A 16,324-nucleotide genomic window follows, 5' to 3' on the forward strand; every position below is an offset into this window, starting at 1 on the left:
ATTAAATAACCATGCACTCATTTTATTCATTCATGTATTTGTTCATGTAATACATATTTATTGAGCACCTACTGGGCACCAGGTGGGAGAATCCCATGATGAGAAAGAGATAGCATCTCTCCCTCTTGGAGATTTCCCTAGTGGAAGATGCAGGTGTTCAGTATATGCACAGAATCATGATGCGCAAAGAAGGCATTAGTACAGAATCCCAGGAGATAACACATATGAGTACTGCGTACACACAGAGAGAACGAAAAAGCCTCTTTGAAGAAGGGATGGATGAACAGGAAGTTACAGATAAAGGCAGAAGCAAAAGAGAAGAGAGTTTCACCTAGGAAGAGAGGAACCCATGGCCATGATCAACACTCAAGGATTGGGCACATAGCTGGATAGCCTGGAACATAGAAAGGCAGCCAGAATTTGGCTGGAGAAATAGGAACAGAGCTATGATGCTTCCTAGGCATAGTGTGTTGTATGTTTCCCAACCTAGTCACTGGAAGTAGATGACGTAGGTTTTGTGGATTTAAAAGAAATAGTGGGCCAGGAAATTCTTGCAAGGGGAAGTAGAAAGCACTTGAAGAAAATCCCACCCTTTGCATGTGCATTTTCAGTGCAGCAGATATTATCTGGTGGCCAGGGTGAGCTCCAGGGTGTCAGTGGGCACAGGAGAAAGAGGATGGGTGTTTAGGTAAACTCTAGAGCCCAGTGGCAGGACACAGACCCTAGCCTGATTTTCCAATGGATCTTGCAGTCTGGAGAGGTCATCTGTCTTATCTCCATACTCTTTGTCTGTACATCAGCCAGCATGGGATTTAGAGTTAGACCTAATTTGACCTTCACGAGGTCTAACCTCGTGGCTCTAATTCACAGAGCCCTTCTAACCTCTAGCAAAAATGAGAATCTAAACATTCTTACTTGATATAATCAGTGTGTGAAATTGGAAGGGTCCTCCACTCCAATAGCGTGTTCTCAGGAAATAGTAATGAAGATGAACACAGGGCACGGACTTTTCCATGAGAACACAGAGGACATAAAACAGTGCTGGAGTTACAAGTGTAGTGGCCCATATATACCTGGAATCACAGTATTTGGGAGGCTGTAGCAAGAGGTTGGGGAGAGTTTGGGGATAAGTTGGACAGTGTGATGAGATTTTTGTCTTAAAAGGCAGATAGCAAAAAAAAAGGAAAATAAAAGCCAAACAAAACAAAGCAAAAGATCTCTTGCAATGATACAGGATGATTTGTTCTCAAGACTCATGCCTGTTTCAGAGCAGAATTATGTTCAGTGAGATTTCTAAACTTTTAAATATTCAAACAAATTCTAAGGCATGGTAAGGTTTGTAGAGGCTACAGATAGAGCCATATTGTCATTTTGCAAATGCTACTTGCTCTTGAAGCCAAAGGATTTCTCTTGGAACATCTTTTATTATTGTTGATGATAATCATGAGGTTTGAACTCAGGGCCTGGGCACTGTCCCTGAGCTCTTCAGCTCAAGGCTAGCACTCTACCATTTTAAGCCACAGCTCTACTTCCAGTTTTCTGGTAGTTAATTGGAGATAAGAGTCTCACAGAACTTTCCTGCCTGAGCTGCCTTAGAACCACAATCCTCAGATTTCAGCCCCCTGAGTAGCTAGGATTAGAGGCATGAACCACTAGCACCCAGATTCTCTTGGAACATCTTGATATGGAAAAGAGAAACAGGAGATCAGATTCCTGTGTGTGAAATCTATCTTTCTGCTCATTGCAGGGTCTCTATTTCCCCACTGTGGCTCCTATGGTAAAGCAAAAAGATCTCTGGCTCAGTGATTGCATATTTGCTCCCAGCCCTGCATCTGGAGATCATGAGATACGCCAGTTGTACTCAAATCTAAGGTATGGCAAGAAGTGGCCTGTAGCAGCTGCTGTGGCTTGGGTGGGGATTTCAAGGTGAAAGGCCTGCAGGGGATGCAATTGCCCTACCTGAGTCTGAACGCCTTCCTGCTATCTCCATCTCTGAATGCTTGTGACCATCAGTGGTGGTCCTGTCCTGTAGGACTCCTGAAAGGCAGGCTCAGAGTCCTAGGGTGAGGAGTCCTGTGGGTCTAGGAATATCTATCTATCTATCTATCTATCTATCTATCTATCTATCTATCTGTCTGTCTGTCTGTCTGTCTGTCTGTCTATCTATCTATCATCTGTCCTGCTAGAAAGTTTAGGCCAGATTGATTTTCTGGATGATGTCCCAATTTGAAATCTTAATCTGAACCTCAAAGAGATGATGAAATGATACCCTTAAATCTCTTCCCCCCCCTTTTTTCCCACCAAGATGTCTTGCTACTTAGGGAGCCAAGGCTCCCTCAGAAGTCTGTGTCTTCCCTTCAGCGCCTGCCTAAACTCCCACTCAGATTTCCCTAGAGGAAGGCTACTGGCAGACTGACTTAGAATAACTAATGGATGGGTATTGCCCTGCAGACATGACAAAGCCATGGCCACACAAGACATCAGCTTGGAGACATGTTCATTGGAATGACTTAAGACTGAGGACATGAGAATTAAAGGTGCCTACTGTATAGTGTTTTTTTTTAAAAGATATGTCTCTCTGGGGGAGGGGGGCCCTTAGACACTTCAAGCCTTAAAGATTCTCTCCCATTTGGATTGGAATTTTAGCTCAGATTCCCTAGTTGTGTTACTTAACCACACAGTTATTTTCTGTCTTCAACGGTGAGGCAAGAATAATATTTTAGGGTGACATTCACTTGTTACCTGACTTAAGAAACAGTAACTCTGTATATCACCTTTTGTAATAGCAATAAAAGTATTTAATTTGAAAAAATAATAATATTTTAGCCACTAGCAGGAAGAGCTATTAGAAAAAAATAAAGAAGAGCAATTCATTCAAAACACTTGATACATGACAGGCACCTCATAATTGTGGTTTGTTTTACATTCTTCTTAACCTCTTACTGGAACTCAGAGGTGTGCAGATCTGTCTTGGTTGTTCATTCATTTATTTAAACATTCGAACATTATCTCCAATATCCTATTCCCCAAACTGAAGGGAAGAGGAAGTAAACAAACTCTCTAGCCCCTCCAAAGCTTCCATTCTACCATTTACTTCAGCTTTCAGTTGTTATGAAATGTCTCAGGTGTCAGGCAAAGTTCAGAGATTTTTATTTCCTCTTGCAGCTTTATGACTTTCAGACTGTTCCCTCAAAATTGCACTTAATTTTAACTTCATTAACTTCCTGTTCTGTCACAACAGTTGAACGAGGATTTCTCCATGAGCAGTATTCAAATCAGCTTTTAATGAGCTATTTAATTAAAGGCTAATTGAGGTGAATTCATTAAAGATTTCTAAATTATGCTTATCAGTGTAGCTATGTTTTAAGATAAGTTTTAAATATTTGTTTTATATTGCATTGTTTGATCATAAAAGCATGTATAAAATTACTTGAAAAATTACTAATTAGAATCTGGGTGCATTTTTTCCCCTTCCTTTATACTTAAGTGGGATACTTAGCAAACCAGCTTAATGTGCTCACTGTTGGGCTGATATGATGAATGATTATTCAGACTATGGTGGTTTAGGTCTCTGTTTGGTTCCTGAGAGATTTTTTGATCTCCTGAGATTGGATGCTGTTGGATTGTCTTTGATTTGAGGCTCCAAGCACCATGTACATTGCAGCTGGTTAAAGCAAGTCGTTCACCAAGCCTTGCTGACCCTCAGATTTCCATCTGGAGGAAAGGGATTGCACCATTGTGCTGCCCAGTGCTACCTGGGAAATAAATATATGAATCACAATTGTACATCGTAGATGTTCAAGAGGATCCCTAAACTTTGGGACCCTTCCACTGAGAATAAATATGTCACACAAATAACATGTAATGAAAGTCTCTTGTACTCTAGGCATAGTTCTTTTTTTATTCTTTTTTCCCAATTTTTATTATCAAACTGATGTACAGAGAGGTTACAGTTTCATACGTTAGGCATTGGATACATTTCGTGTACTGTTTGTTACCTTGTCTGAAGTAAGGCAGACCCAAAGAAACGTTAAGTTGCAGGATTTCCTTCATTTGTAGTAATCAGGTGTGACTATAAATCTAACATAGAGTGGATGGTAAAGAAACAAAATTGCACTACAGAAACATCTGAATGACACCTTTTCAGAGAGGCTTCCGGACTCAGAGCTGAATGAAGTACTTCTCTTCCTACTAGCTGCTCACACCTGTTCATTTCTTTTCTTACAGTCTCCACAAGTGTGTGCTAATCCAAAGCACTTCCAGGTACTTTATGCTTTGTGAGGCCACAGCTCTGCCTGTTTTTTTTTTTTTGTTGTTGTTGTTATACTCCATAGTAAACTTCTCTTGATTTTTTGACCAAATTAAATGAACAAATGCAATATTTTTTTAAGGAATGCTCTATGTCAATCACTAATCATATAGAAGAGGGAGGCAGATAAGCCAGACTTGGATAGGAGTGACATCACATGTGTAAATATGATAATGTATAATTAGTGCTGAGTTTGAGAAAGTACCTTTGCCTATGTTTGTGCACCTGCTAGAGAGGTTTTGCAGTGGCTTGGGGAAGAGAGTACCCTTATTGAATTATTTCTGATGAGCAGAAATTGAGTGAAATAACATGGTTCTTAATAAGCTGCTCTTTGTGTGTGAGTGTGTGTGTGTGTGTGTGTGTGTGTAGAAACAATTAAATTTCAGATATGAAGGAAGGTAGCTGAGCATCACAGACTCTCCTAGTGACAAATCTGTGTAGCTCTAATTCCCGCAGGTGTCACAATGGAGGTGGCACACAGCAGAGAATCCATCTTCTTCTTGCCAGCTCAGAGTTAAGGAAAAGAGGAGACCAGGGAGAATTTACCACCTCCCGAGGCATATTGATTAGAAAGAACTGCCAGGCATATTTCCATTTGCATTTTTTGTGGTGCTTGGATTGGAGAAAGGAGGGATGGTTCTAAATGAGAACAGCCCAATCATTTTCTCCTAAAACCTGCTCCAATTTGTCTCCCTGCTCCCTGAAGTTACTATCTGGAATAATCCAGGAAGGGAGATAATCAGCTCTTTGAGTTACATCGGTTTTGCCTGTTCCCTTGATAAAAATGGCAAAACTCGTCTACGAAATCCTGAAGTTGATTATGGTGTCGTTTTCACTCCTCTTAAATCAAAGCCATTTTATCTCCTTCAGTCTCACCAGGCTCCAAGAAACAGCATCTTTGCTTCCTCTGGCTTTCAATAATTCATAGTCCTTTGCCGACAAAAAAACAGCTCAGGCAATGCAGTCTTTGGGTGAGTTTTACTCAGACTCTGCCAATTGTGTGCACGAAAGCTGGGTTTCCATTACCATCATTCTCCAGCAAACGGGAAATGGCTACCCAAAGGAGGGCCAAGGCACCCCGAAAACACAGTTTTCTCAGGGATACATATGGACACACATTCTTACATGTGCAAGCCTTAATTGAAAAATAAAACAATTAGCTTTTAATATTCTTCAAGTAACAGAGGGAAACACTTTTATAGGATGACTGAGGAGAAACAGCCATACATTGCTTTGTTTTTAATAAACATTGAGTTAGTTGTGTTCATGATGAAGCTTATTAAAACATGAAAGCAGAACAGATCACGACACTGGAAAGCTATCCCAGAGATTACTTGTAAGCTTCGTTGTTTCTTATTCCACTTTCAAAGGCAAAACACAAACTAGAGAAGAATTAGGTCCATAGATGTGTGTGGGTTTTAGTCTATCTCAGGTGCTGGCCTCATGAGGGTGTGCACCTAGGGGCTTTTGAAATTACCAAGGGAATGAGTTGGACAACTTGTCAGTCAGGTTGATTGACATAGATAACTCTATAACTCAAGCCAGCTTTCCACAGCACTCTTTTACTTCAGTTTCTCTCTCCATGGTTGGAAAGACCTATCTCAAAATTCATGCAGGAATACTATAGATCTTCAGTCTGGCTTATAAACCTCTCTAAGAAATGCTCTCCAGTTCTTAGGTGGGTTCATTGAATCTTATCTTCACTTCACCAGCAAGTCACAGCCAAACACACCCATCTGCTTTCTTGATTTTATAATTCCATGGTTTCCTACAAGCAGCTACCCTTCTGCTTGGTTCTTTTACTCCTCTTCTGGGTAATAATTATGCATCCTCATAGATTCTGCTCGAGTAAGTCTCTTTTCTTCTTCTTTTTTTTTTTTTAGATGCAGGTCCTAGGGCTTGAACTCAGGGCCTTGTCTCAGTCTCAGCTCTTTTTCCTTGATCAAGACTAGTGCTTTACCACTTAAGCCATAGCTCCACTTTTGGCTCATTTTTTGTACTTAATTGGAGGTAAGAGTCTCTCAGACATTCCTTCCCAGCTTAGCATCAAACCATAATCCTCAGGTCTCAGGCTCCTGAAGAGCTAAGGCTGAGTCACTGGCACTTGACAAAACCTCTTTTGTGAAGCCCCCAGCTAAGATAACCTGTCCCCTCCTTGAACCTGAATTGGCTTCTTTCTACATCTTTAATAGCTTCTGTTAGATGGAATACCAATCAGAAAAGGATTTGCTATAAAGGAAAACTTGGACCATTTGGGGAAATGGGTGTTTTAACCTCCCTCCAAATATTCTCCTAGGAATAAGGTCCCTATGAGCTATTGTGTGATATTTGGTGAGCAGACCAAGTTTTGACTTAGATTTCTGGAATATCCTGTGCACCATTAGTGTCTGCTCAATAAATTATACACCAATGAAACAGACCAGTACATGCTGCTGTGATCTGTATCCCGGCTCTGAACAAGTGAAGGAGTTATTGAGATGTGGGTAGCTTTGTCATTTGTCCTTCAATCTCTAACATTCAGCAGAGAATACATTCAAAGGACTTCCATAAAAAAGTCCATTTTGTTACCACTTGTTTATTTTCATTTATTTATTTTTTATTTTAATTTTATTGTAAAGCTTATGTACAAAAGGTTTATAATTACATAAGTAAGTAATGAGCACATTTCTTTTTGAATAGTGTTACCCCTCCCTCATTTTCTCCCACTCATTCCCAACCTTTCTTCTTAAGTTGTGAAGTTCATTTCCAACATAGTGAATATCACTGTTGCATTGGTTCACCCTTTGTCCCACCATTTCTGTAATTCCTCTTCCCTTCCCCAAATCAGATAACCCTATATATACAAGTCAAAAGTTACAGAAATCAAAAACAATGACAATAGGGAATAAATCAAAAGGGGAAAATAGAAAGGAAAAAATAAATAACTGCAAACATTACAATGAAAATAAACTCTTGTTTCCATTTTTTGGAATGGATATTTGGATATTTTTCTTTCATATTTATCATTTTAATAATTCTATATGGTCATATGCACATAGCTATTGAGTCTTTGTGATCTCCTCCTAAGAATATCCTCCTTTGTTCTCATTTTGCAGATGCTTAGAGTGCTATTTAATTAATCATATCCAAGTGTAATTATTTGTCTTACTATCCACTAGATTACCTTGTCGATTTATGGACATATTCTAGGTATTAAAATGAGGGGAAAATGCAGCCTGTTTCTTTGAATTTGGCTTACTTTGCTTAATGTAATTTTTTCCAAGTCTTTCCACTTCCTTATGAATGGGGCAATGCCATTCTTTCTAATGTAAGCATAGAATTCCATCCTACCATTAGTTTTAATAGAACTGTGATAGAATAGAAATCAACTGATGGATATTTAAAATTAAATAAAGTAACTTCAAATCTCACATATCTGAAACCAATGATTTTTTTTACATTTCTAGTGTTTGTCCTTATGGATATGCATTTGCAGAAATGTGGTCCCATAAAATCAGTCATCTCTCCCTTTTAAAATCACCTATCGTGCTTTTCTCACTTTTAAAATGACTGATTTTTCACTCCATTTATTTCTTCCAAATATTAAAAGCAGAGGTTTATATTACTTGTGTTTTTTCTGGCCATTAGATAAGAGGTTAATGTATATACAAAATGAGGAGAAAATATGTAGCAATTTTTAACTACTTCGTGGCTTTGTTTAAGCATACCTTGTGATGAAATCTATGGAGTCATTGGGGTTTCAAGGCACTACTAATCGAATCTAGTAGATTAGAAATAGCTTTATATGCAGGGTACTGTCTGAGCAAGTAAGTCATAGCCTTGTCTGGGCTTTGGTTTTTCTCACTGGTACATCAGGACAGTATAAAGGTAAAATACAGACTCAATTACAACTCTAAGTGCCTTCCCCTCTCTGCCTCTACCATTGGCATAGTGCTAGGTTTTTTTCTATGAGTTGTCCTTCCTATCTTCTTCATCCAGTGAGAGTATTATTAGGTGGGGTGACACTTATAAAAGTATATGATGCTCTGGTGAGTTTTTATATTGAAGAAATGAGTACTTGTAGAGAGGAGAGTAGGCCATGTTGGGAAATATATACTTATATCTCCCACCTAAATATTCTACTAGACATAAAGGTACCTGTAAGTATTGTTAAGGTATTTAAAGTATCTCATTAGGGATTAGACTTGATAACCCCAGAGGACACTTGCAATCTCAGAGCACATGGAAATGATGCTCCTTTCTCACTCTGGGAAGATACGCCACATGAGGAATTGTAACAATTAACTTTTAATTGCATTTTGTGTTCTCCATTTTGAAGCCTAAGGGGAGGTGAGTCCTTATGGCCTCCCCCATAAAGTGAAGACTTGGGAACACAAATACTGCTGGACTGTTTTTCTGGAGAAATGCAGGGTGTGCATTGTTTGTAGACTGAGCCAATTCATTGGCCCTTCAGTCTGCCACTCACTGAGATTTATGTAGCAGCCACCTGCCATGTAGACAACAGTAGGCCATTATGGTGCTAAAGTTCAGTCCCTGTCAGAGCCAAAGTAAAGAAAAGCAACTGTGCTTGTTTTAAATACGTAATCAATCATAACCCTGTGAATAGCCACTTTTCTATTAATGCCTTCATATATCATCTAAAGCCCCTTGGCTTCTACATGATTTTTTTTTTTTTGAGTCTGGTTCGGTGTCTCTTACTTTACAGTTCCTTTCAGGGGATAATGTAGAATTGATTCTCAAAACAAGTCTGTTCCTGTATTCTTTCTTTAGGTCTGGTGTTAACAAAAAAAAAAAGTACAACCAGAAACATTTTTCCAAAAGTAATGCAGATGGGGAACTGACGTGTAACACTCCAGCAACCAGGGACTGGGAAACAGAGGGAAGATCAGATGAGTTTAGAAAGTAGCCTAAGGTCTGAGTGGGGACTGCCCTGTAGTGGTATCTGTGTGGCCACAGGCCTGTCATTACATCTTGGGAAGTCACATTGCTCAATGATAAACAGGAATGACAGAGGGCTGCAGGTGATAATCCAAATACTTGAATACACAGTGATTTTTCCTTTGGCCCAGTGCCCACAGGAAATTCTGTTGACATTACTTCTCATTCCCTTTGAGGAGAGCCTATGTAAATATTTTCTTTGAAGAGGGTCATTGGCTGACTTCTACAGGTAGGTGCTCAGCTACCTAAAGAGATGATAACCATACTATCTTCTTAGGACAGTTTAAGTGGGTCAGTAACTTTGAGGAGAATGGAGAATAATTCTATTGGCTGGAGCTCAGTGGTCGAATGCTTGCTTAGCATGAACAAGGCTCTGAATTCAATCCCTAGCACCACAAACAGTCCAGTCCAGAACAGAATAGAACAGCAAAACAATTGTCTTCAAATACAGAAAACTCAGGTAGCTTGCTTTTTTTTTTTTCTGGGACAAGCCCAAGAATAGATATTCTATTATATGAAGTTTTATTTTTAAGACCTCAGCTCCTCATTCATTCATAGAACTAGCTGGCTTTTTGTTTCTGAGCTTGCTTTTGCTGTCGTTATATAAGCACAAACAATAGCATGAGAGATCCCTGCATAAAAACGTACACAATACCAAAGGGTGTTCTGAACTCTCAAAAATTTAAGCCTTCCCATGAGAGAAGACAGTTTCTTGGGTTATAACATTGATCAAAATAAAAAGCTCTCATTATTGTCTATATTACCAAGACTGCTGTAGAAAAAAAGAAATGAAAGAGCTTTACCAGTTATTGAGCATCCTGTGCACCAGGCATTGGATATTTGTGCTATTTTGTCTTCATTATGCCTAGTCAAGGGCCAGGTACATGGGAGGCAATCAGCAAAAGCCTGCCAAAGGAATAAATGAATAAACAACCTTCTAGAATCCATTGTAATGCACACCTTGCAAATAAGAGATGCCTTCTCAACAAGAGACAGTCATTACAATTAAGTCTTTTTTAAATGTTTATGATTTTAGAACATCTGTGAAGAATTTTTACCAAAAAAAGATTTTGAGGCCAAGTTTCATTCTTTTTGAGTGCAATCCGGGAGCTGCGAAATCAGCAACATGTGAAGAATCTTGATTTTTTTTTTTTTTTGGTCGAAAGTTAGAATTTCAGCCATCAGCAGACAGGACAAGAACCCTAACCAGAACATATATTTTCCATTATTAGGCTAACTGACACAAAGTAATCAGACTGCACTAGTTATATATCTGTATAAAACACCAAGATGATTTTCAGTCATGGTTACCATAAATCTTCAGCATCAGGGGTTTATAAATTGACCTTGGGGTGGGGCAGAGGAAGCTTCCAGCAGGTGTAATGTTAATTCCCTTGTATAAGTAATTTCTTTAAGGCAGCTAAACAGATGCTAAATTGAGTGAAATGCATGAATTGACTTTCTATTTCCCAGAACTGATAGATAGTTCAGTGAGCTTCACAGAGATTTTTTTATTTTTATTTTGAGACCCCTTTCAAAAATACCTGTATGCTTTGGAATCAACTTCATAGATGTTTCCAGAAGTTATTTCTGAACAAACTTCAGGCTAGAACTCTCTTCAGCTCTAAGTTTAGCAAACTCAGAATGAGTACAGACCCCTCATTGTGGGATTGCTGAAGCAGGAGAAGGTCGACTCACTCTGAAACCCATTTTCTTCCTCCTGTGGCAGTTCATTTTGCATATAGCATGGGGTTAAGAGAAAATGAAGAAAGCAGAAGGCAGTTGATGATGAAAAATGGACTTCCATTGTTTGTCTAGTGAAAGTGAGCACAGTAATTTGGGCACTTGATTGGAAAGGAGACAGTGAATGGGAGAAATGGGAATTTTCTTGTCACCTATTAATATACTGAGTTGCACAAATGTATAGTTTTCTACCTGGAAGGTTAGAATGCCTTTCAAATTTCAGTGATAGACTCAAGAGTAAGGCCCCAGTGATTCTCTGCCTTGTGAATTCCTCCAGTTTTTAAAATCTACCACTGAAAGTTTGTAATTTTCTTAGACCTTCTATAAAGGCATTTTGGACTTTTGACTGCTGTCCTCCTTGACCCATGAATCCTGAACAGGAAATTAGAGAGGATTAAGAAGGGATTGTTTGCCTGGATGAATGAGAGATTGGAGGAGGAGCGCTCCATTTGTTTGTGTTGTTTAATCCTCAGCAGGAAATTAAAGAGGATTAAGGAGTTTTATTTGTGTGTGTGTATGTGTGTGTGTGTGTGCACGCGCATGTGCATGTGAGCACACATGCACACGTACCCATGTGTGGACATAGGCATACATGGGCAAGTGTGCATGTGCCTTTGTTGGGGTAGGAAGGGCATGAGTTGGAAGAGAGGGCTCAGTTTGTATTGTTTTTCTCATCTATTTTTCATCAGATATTCATCAATGTGCTTAATATGCCCCAGGCTCTGGAATTAAACACTGGCAATGTAGAAATTAACAAGAAAAGTATGTCTCCTTTCTTGAAAGAATTTAAGAGTCTGTTTGGGGATGCGAGCCATACAAACAAGTCACTATGCACATACATAAAAGAATTATAATTATGACTTATTCTTTGCAGCCTGTGGGATAAGTAGCCAACTAATTATTACTTTTGGATATGAACAGAGTAGTTTGTGTTTCCCAAAGTCAGTGTGATGGATTCTGGGTGGTAAAACTGGGAGTGTGGTAGTGGTGTTGCAGGTGTAGGTGAAAGGATTCTTGCAGAGGGAATTACAGGCACTTCCTGGAGAGGTGGCTTTGAGTTACCTTTGGAAAGGTTGAGGCAGGCATGTGTGAACAGAATATGAATGCATGAAAGTGATTTAGGTCACGGGGATGTCATGGGTGGGAGCAGTGTTAAGAAAGAGAGTGTGATATATTAGGAAAACATATTCAAATGGGTATGCTGACATCAATTTCAAGGGGTATAGAATGACAATGAGTTGTGCAGAGTCAGAGCATTGGAGCCATTTAGTGAAAAACATAAGGAATTGTGGACTTCATATTCTGGCTGATGAGGTTGCCAACCCGCTTATAAATCAGCATCCCATTCTCCAGAAATGAAAGGGAAGAGATGACTCTTCAGGTTACAGACTCAGAGCTGGAGTGATCAGTGAAAATGATTGGACACTGACAGCAAAGATCTTCATGATTTACCTACTGCTGGTCATTTTGGTAGCCTCATTCTTCAATGTTATTTCCACTGACTCTAAGCAAAAATGACATGAGATTTCCTTTGCTGCAGGGAGGGGCTGGATCTTTGGATCTTTATGTCTTTTAGAGTCTATGGCTGGGGCATTCTTTCTTCCTTCCAGTATCTGGCTTTGTATTCATCCTTCAGATTTTCCACTTGGACGCCGTTTCCTCTATTGAATACTATTTTATTCAGTGAGCCTGAGTTAGGATCTTTCCGGAGCTCCTCCAGCCCTTTTCACATCTTCATTGAGGCTGTGTGTCAGACGGTGTACCATTGCTTGACTAGTTATCTGGAGTTTACCTCCTCTTGCCTTCTCACCACATACTCATATAAGTTAGTTGTGCATTCACAAGGGCCAGATCCTGACAAATAAACATGGCAATTGAGTTAGCTTGCGTTCCAAGAGTCATGGAGTTGGGTTAGAAAGACTTTACTTAAAAAAATCCCTTGGGTATTTATTAAGACCTTATTAAGGCAGACAGTTAAAACATACAGAAGACAGATGTCTGAGATGGATGGCAGTGTGGTTGCCATTTTTAACAAGCCACTGGCTTTCTGTTCCCTAAAATGGGGACAGCTGTAGAACCGCAGACTGCCCAATCCCTTTGTATCCTGGTGGTTTCTTGCATTCCTGACATTATAATGGGATTTATAAGAACTCATCTCAAAGGAGGAGAATCAGGATGAGATTTGACAGAGATGTAAAAATAGTTGCCACAGTTGAGTGAATAGAAGGCTTCCATACTGAAATGCTGTTGAAATATAAGGTACAGAAAGTTTTGAGAAAAACTCACTAATACCTTCAACATCTCTGGCCACCTGCAAGGCCATTCGTGCAGCCTTCCCAGAATATGATATTAGCAACCGTAGATATAAATGTAAAGAGAAGTTAATTTCAGCCTTTGTACATTTCTGTGCGCAGCAGCAGACTTCACAGTTCAAATACCTATCTATATATCAGAAGCCAGGTAGGGAGAATGCAGAAAGGTTAAATCTACAGGGACCAAAAGCAGGAACTGGAGCTGAGGTTGTGGGACTAAGATTTTTGGCATCCAGGTTGCAGGTATGAATGCTTCCGCCTGAAGGTGTAATTCAGGGAGTCCCATGCCACCTGGAGCTATTTCATCGAAATCCCATTTTTTTTTTTTTGAGTTTGCTTATCTGTCTCTTGTCTTTTCTTGTCCTATGTGCCAGCCAAGACCAAAAGGCTTGAATTATTTCATTTCCCTGCTTTGCTTTATATCATTGCCATCATTACTGTACACACACACACACACACACACACACACACCCTTTTCTGAAGTGCCTGGGTCACTGCTGAGTTCAAGGTTGATCACTGTCATGGCTGATTACTATGGAATAGGAAACTCTCCCCACTCACATTTTCCCCGCAATCATTACCCAAGTCCCCAGGAAAAGCAATCTATAGTGGCAGAGTAATCAGAGGCAGGCTGCAGGGGGCCCAGAGCAGCTAGGAGGATGTGAGTGAGAACGAACGTGCAGGGGTGAAGTCCTGCCTAGATCTGAATAAGAGATTGACTGCTCTTGCCTCACGTGACTTCCACAATAGATTTAAGAAGACAGACTTATTGGGCATTATAGAACTCGAAGGCCAACAGAATATAGCATTTTCCTCACAAACAGGGCCTTGAGAATATTATGAAATGCTTCTTCCATTTCAAAAAGAGTCCCTTGGCACCTAAAGAGACTAGCAATATTAGAATTAGAAACTCTCACCCTGACTGTATTTCTTCACTTTGAATGCCATTCTATTTTGGGTCATACATATTTATATTAAAATGTGATTATGTATGAGGAGTCCTTCAGTCATAACTAAACGTGAAATGAAGTATTTGTGTTTTCTTTTTCTTCAGATATGTGCACCTGTGTTCTTTTGATCATTTGCCATTGTTTTCCTCTGAAATCACTAAAGAAGAAACCTAGAAAGGAGAATATGAGTCTTCTTATTCAATTGCTTACCTTTATAACTTTTACAAACATAAAGCAGTATTTGGTTTGAAAGTGCACTATTCCATCTGATGCCTGGCTTAACAACACAATTTAGAAGATTTTGCTAAGCAGAGAGTTGTTCTAAAAGATAGCATTTATATTCTCTGGCCTTCTTTCTTCCTTTCATGACATGGACTTGGATCTCTTAATTAAGCATCCATCAAGGTCAAGGGTTGGTGGTACAGAGGTGGTGTGGATAGGTAGAAGAAGTTGGACAGTGAATTATTCTGGCAACTAGGACAAGGAATATAGGAGACCCTGGAGGAAGAGTGAAAACATAGCCAACATGATATAGTAATGTCTAGACAAGACTTCCAGAGGGGAAAATGTATATGAAGAATGTCTAATCTGATATGAGGTATAGGAGCAAGTTGATATAGGGAATGAGGATATCAGTCTAAACACCAATTATCCTGGCCAACTGTCCCTTAGCAGCTATTTATTAAGCATATGTTTTGTGATGGATGAGGAAATGGCAGCTGTGAACAGAAGAATTCTTACTCCTGAGTGGCATTTGTGTTCCAACAGCCTAGTATGGGAAGGCCAAATTAAAATATGTTGCACACCATCCCCAGAGGAGGCAGATGTAGGGTCAAGGCATGGTTGTTTTTTTCACTGACCACGTGCCATTTTGCAAACCTCTTACATCTTTCTGAACCCGTATTCTCATTATCACAGGGGAAGAGTGCCATGGTGAGCTCAGGTACACATGCAGGGGATATGAAGCTGGCAGGCTCTGTCTATGAACAATAAACATGGCAGCTCGCGGATGGATCTTAGGGTCTGTAAGGTTGTGGTCTTCGGGGTGGCTATGACTGAGCGCTGACCACCTGAGCATGAACAGCTAGTGTGCAAGGCAGACCATTACAACTTCTCCAACTGCTATCCTAAGGGGGAATTAAGGGCCCTCAGAGATCCAGGAAACTGACTCTATTTCAAAAACTGAAAAAAAAAATATTAGATAAGAATTTAATTGAGTCATTCTCAGTAACTGCTGTGGATTTGCCAGTAGCAGTCAAGTACCTTGTCTTCCTTCTAATAAATAAGTTCCCATTTTGTGGGGTGCTCCATAGGAAATGACACATTGAGGGCTATGAGTAGAGTCATAGAAAGAAAAGTTTCTGGACCTTTAAATTGCACATAGGAAGATTAAATTCTCCTTAAGCAATGCCTTGAGAAAATATAAAGATAACTACCTTCATTCAAAAGGTTATTTTTTTTCCAGTGGTGGTCATTCTATTTCTTTAATGGATATATATGCACCAAGATGCTTATGGGGGTTATATATGTTTACTGACTCCAGGCTATTTATTTCAACAGTAGTTTTTGCTGATTTTATGTAGAGAATAAACAGTGTGTTGAAGACTCATAATATCCAGCATGCTAGCATTAACAATTAGTATAGGAGGCTTTGGGGCTCGTAGTTGGCATCTGACCTTGTTCTTTCTCCTTCATTTTTTGTCCTTTTGAATTTTGTCACCTTATTGATATGATAACAGGAAATAGGAAAGTAACTCTTACTTTTGATCCAGGTAAATCCGTTCAGATCTGGGGCTTATCAGTAGAAGCATGGGGATTAACACTACCATGTGTCATGTCTGATTTGGTGTTGAACTTTTCTGTGTCAATTAATGTACTTGGTTGAGCTTCATTTGGACACCTTCATTATAAATACCTTTAGTTATCCACCTGAGAGAATTCGTTTACACAATTGATTGTTAGTCTATGTGTGATTTTTGAATTTTTTATTAGTCTATACTTCTTTTAAATTTTAATTTTTATTGTCAAGATGAAGTACAAAGGGGTTAAGTTATATGCTTCAGATGGTGAAT

Source organism: Perognathus longimembris, chromosome 10 (genome assembly GCF_023159225.1).
Source record: "Perognathus longimembris pacificus isolate PPM17 chromosome 10, ASM2315922v1, whole genome shotgun sequence".
Taxonomy (NCBI): Eukaryota; Metazoa; Chordata; class Mammalia; order Rodentia; family Heteromyidae; genus Perognathus; species Perognathus longimembris.